This window comes from Bombina bombina, chromosome 7 (assembly GCF_027579735.1).
Source record: "Bombina bombina isolate aBomBom1 chromosome 7, aBomBom1.pri, whole genome shotgun sequence".
NCBI classification, from domain to species: Eukaryota; Metazoa; Chordata; class Amphibia; order Anura; family Bombinatoridae; genus Bombina; species Bombina bombina.
The window spans coordinates 448,822,042-448,827,143 of NC_069505.1; the positions used below are offsets into that span (position 1 = coordinate 448,822,042).

At 39.4% G+C, this 5,102-nt stretch overlaps 1 pseudogene; it reads right to left on the bottom strand.

The window, feature by feature from the left end:
- Positions 1–4,657: 4,657 nt before the first annotated feature.
- LOC128636919 (uncharacterized) lies at positions 4,658–4,772 on the bottom strand (annotated as a pseudogene).
- Positions 4,773–5,102: the final 330 nt, after the last annotated feature.

A 5,102-nucleotide genomic window follows, 5' to 3' on the forward strand; every position in this document is an offset into this window, starting at 1 on the left:
TATATCAGTGAAACAGGTCTCATTTCTTACAAAGAAAGTTTCTGAGTACAATAAAGAAATGGTACTTGAGAGGATAACATTTTTAAAAATAAATTTTTATTATACAGAAAAATCAGCTTACAGAAGTAATACAAAATTAAATTCATTTAAATCCAAAAATACACACAGAGTTAAAAGACTATCAGTTAAACTTGCTTTCAATAACAATTGTTACATACCACTCGAAATGACTTCTTTGCAACAAAATCTTATCCTTAGAGATGCTCTATAACATCCTGTCAGAGTCACCTGCCTCATGTTTACAACAAGGTGTATTTATAGTTTTTTTATTTGGATGACGTCATCATTTATTGTTTTCTTTTTATATGTATTTTTAGCATCATTTTAACATCAACAAAACTTGTCTAACTTGTTTTAGGAACAGTTTTTTTTACATCAACAATGTGGCCTTGAAAATCTGTTATACAAGAGTTTAGACATACGCACTTGTAATTATTGCAATGAGCATCCATCTTAGGATTTTCTAATACAAGGTTAAACAATCCTCCATTTTAGATCATATAACATCTTATGTTAAAACTAGTTAGTTGGTTAGTATGTTAGCAGTCAGATAATAAAAAACTTTTATATTGTAAAAGACTTTTGTTTAAACATATAAAAGGATACAGTTATACATTGTACACATTGTAAAAGTAACATATATTTGAATATAGTTATACACTCTATAGATTGCAAAATAAGCATATTAAAGATTATATTTTTCACAATTTATGTGAACAGGCTCTTATAGCAAGGTACAGTCTTTATGTATAGAAGCTGTACATGATAGATTTAAAAGAAATCTATCATTTATAGTAAGTTATAAGTGTCTTGCTGAAAGAATGTATTTCTTACTGTTGGCATATTTATCAAGTGAATAGCAATATTAATTTGCAATCTAACATTTACATAGCAGCTTTTATTGAGACAAGCATGCTATAAACAAAGTTTATTTGCAAAGTTATGCATTGTTAACTAAAAATTACATTTACAAGCACAGGTGTATCACAGGGTTAATGAAATCCCATCACAGGACTCAGTATTCACATTCAATCCTGTCCTACTGCGTTTACCCTGTAACACTGGTAATTTAGATAATACCTCTGTAAGGGTAGTTGACATAACTGCAGCCATATCCTGCAGAGTAAAAGAATTAGACGCATTTGAGGAACTCGGCGTCGCTTGCATGGGCGTTAATGGTTGTGACACTTGGGGAGAATTAGATGGCATATTCTGATTCTCTTCAGACTGAGAATCATCCTTAGGCACACTTTCTTTACACAAAATATGCCTCTTACATTGTAAGGCCCTTTCAGTACAAGAGGTACACAACGTAAGAGGGGGTTCCACAATGGCTTCTAAACACATAGAACAAGGAGTTTCCTCAAGTTCAGACATGTTAAACAGACTAACAATAGCCACAATAGTCGTAATTAACCTTTAATAGTGAATTAAACAAATTTCAGAAAAATATGTACTGCGCCTTTAAATATTAAAAGCGCAACAATTTTACTGTACAGCACTTCAAAACGATTTTTTGCACTAAATAATCAAACAAATCAGTTCAAATTTTCCGAAAATTATTGCAGCAATGGAGCAAAGCTAATCGCCCTGAAAAAAACTTTTTATATATGGTAAAAAACTTTAAACAAGGATAACAGCCCCTGCACCTCACCACAGCTCTGCTGTGGCGCCTACCTGCCCCTGGTTACTGCGGATTGAATGAACAACGATCCGGTGATTGATTATCCACTGTTGGCCCCACCGGAGCTAGAGCCTGCTGCCTTTCATTCAGGAGAAAACTGCGCGTCTGAGCATGCGAAATAGGCTCCGCCCACCATGGGCAACGTGTCCACTGTCTCCATAACCGCATGTGGTCCCCAAGTTTTAAAAAAACACCTAGTCAATATGCTTGCCTGCTGCCTTGATAAACGTAGTAAACACACAGCAGCCTCTCCCAGTGTCAAGCCCTTAATAAACTTACATACCAACGTAATAATTATTATGTATGCACCAGTAAGATCAGTAACCCATAGTTCCTATATGTCTACTGCTTACCCCTTCCCCTACAGGGAATACTGTCAGCCATTTCTTGATATAACTAGTCTCCTCAGAAAAGAAAAGACTGAACATACCTCAATGCTGCTTGTAGCATGACACCGGTCTCCACACTGAAGATTTCTCTTGTACTACCTTCAGAACTCTGTGGGAACCAAAATGGATCTTAGTTACATCTGCTAAGATCATCAACCTCAGGGCAGAAAAAATTCTTAATTTCATTCCTCCCTGAGGAAAATAGTACTCACCTGTATCATTTTAAAATAAAAAACTTCTTGATTGAAGAATCTAAAATGAACACCTCACTTTACCTCTTCCTAGTACTAACACAGGCAAAGAGAATGACTGGAGGTGGAGGGAAGGGAGGAGCTATATATACAGCTCTGCTGTGGTGCTCTTTGCCACTTCCTGTTAGCAGGAGGATAAATCCCACAAGTAAGGATGAAATCCGTGGACTCGTCGTATCTTGTAGAAGAAATAAATTTATCAGGTAAGCATAAATTTTATTTTCTTTCCTCAGATATGGTGAGTCCACGGCTTTATCAATTACTGTTGGGAACCAATACTTAAGCTAGAGGACACAGATGAATAGGGAGGGACAAGACAGGGAGACCTAAACAGAAGGCACCACCGCTTGAAAAACCTATCTCCCAAAAGAAGCCTCAGCCGAGACAAAAATATAAATTTTGTAAAAATATAGAAAAGGTATGCAGAGAAGACCAAGTTGCAGCCTTGCAAATCCGTTCCACAGTAGCTTCATTTTTAAAAGCCCAAGAAGAGGAGACAGCTCTCATGGAGTGAACCGTAATTCCCTCAGGAGGCTGCTGACCAGTAGTCTCATAGCAAAACGAATTATACTTCTCAACCCGAGAGAAAGAGAAGTAGTAGAAACTTTCTGACCTTTATGTTTCCCAGGGAAACAAACAAACAGGACAGAAGACTGGCAAAAATCCAAGTTGCGAGTAAATAAAAGTTTAAAACACGCACAACATCCAAGTTGTGCAACAGTGTTCTTTATGAGAAGAACTAGGACACAGAGAAGGAACAACAATTTCCTGATTAAATTTTCTTTCGAAAACCACTTAAGAAAGGAAATCTAACCTAGTACGAAGAACCGCCTTATCGGCATGAAAGATAAGAAAAAGGCGAATCACACTCTGAGCAGAAGAGATAACAATAATAAAACAAAAACTTCCAAGATAACAACTTAATATCTATGGAATATAAAGGCTCAAATGGAGCCTGCTGTAAAACTTTAAGAACAAAGTTAAGGCTCCAAAGACGAGCAACAGACTTAAACACAGGCCAGATTCTGACCAAGGCCAGACAAAAAGATTGCATGTCTTATAGCAAATCTTTCTAGCATGCGAGCCTAAGTCATCGTCTCAATGACCGACACAGAAAACCTAAGCTTCAGAGAAATGAGATTTGTATGAAGGAAAGGACCCCGAATCAGAAGGTCATTCCTCCAAAGCAGCCTCCAAGGTGGAGAGACAACATTTCCACTTGGTCTGTATACCAGATCCTGTGAGGCCACGCAAGGGATATTAGAATCACCGCCGCCCTCTCCTGTTGGATACGAACAATGACTCGTGAAAGGAGAGCAAACAGAAAAAAAACAGGTATGCAAGACTGTATCCCAAGAAAAACTCCAGAACATCTATCAGGGCAGTCTGCGGATAACTTGACCATGAACCGCACCTTGGAAGCTTGGCGTTCTGCCAAAACACCCTCAGAAGCCAACTCCGGAACCCCCCTTTTTAGGGTTTGCCCAGAGAACACCCCCGGATGGAGAGCCCACTCCCTGGGATAAAATAACAGTCTGTTTAGAATTCCGATTCCCAATTGTCCACCCCTGGAAAGTGGATGACAGACAAAAAATGGTGAACTTCCACCCACTGAACAATCCAAGTCCCCTCCTACATGGTGAGGAACCCCGAGTTCCTTCTGGTGGTTGATATAAACCATTGAGGTGATATTGTCTGACTGGAATCAAGCTAAGGACGAATGAGGCCAAGCCATCAGAGTCTTGCAAATCACTCTCAACTCCAAGATGTTAAAGAGGAGAGCAGACACATCCGAGTCCAAAATCCCTGTGCCTTAAACAAGACCCAGCCCATTTACCAGCCCAGCTGGTTGGTGACCATGGTCATATTACCCAGGAATGTCTCCAGAAGCATGCACCCTGAGATAGATACTCCTGAAAAACCACTATGGGAGAGAGTCTCTTATCAACTGATATATCCTCTGAGACAGATCCAAATGTTCTCCCTTTTATGAAAAAAAGCAAAGGGAATGATGTCCATTGAAACCATCAGACCAAGTCCCACTATACATTGAGTCACCGAAAAGTGAAGGAAGATCCACTGCAGCTAGATCCAAACTCCCAACCTCCTGGTTGCAAGATGGCTAAGCTATCCACCGAGCCACTAGAGCTTGCTGTTGGCCAGACAGTAGACTGCAGAGAGAGGAAAAGGAATAAATCCTTGATTATCTGACCCCTATTAGACATCTTCTCCTAAATAGAGAATCAATTAAATAGAGAATCAATTAAGGTCCAAGCCTACCGCACCTGGTGTTCTCGATCTCCCATCCAGGTACTGACCAGGCCTGGCCCTGCTTAACTGCCGAGATCAGACGGAATTGGGTGCATTCAGGGTATTGTGGCAGTAGACCCAAATAAATCACCCTTGTAGATTGGACAAGGGAACTCTTCTCCAGATTAATTTCCCATCCATGGGAAAGTAGATGGAACAAGATCTCTTAAAAAAGAGTTTGCTTGAAGGATGACACCTGAACCATATATTGTTCAGAAAAACACCCTTGCAATACCCCAAGACCTAAAAGTCTGTCTAGGTTGACGAATCTCAGAAACTTGAGAAGATCCCGAATCAAGGGAACAATAAATCCTTCAGGTCTATGTTCGTTATGAACAGGCCCTCTTCAACCAAATGAGAAAGGATATTACTTTGAAGGTCAGAACCTGAGTTACTTGAGGTAAATAC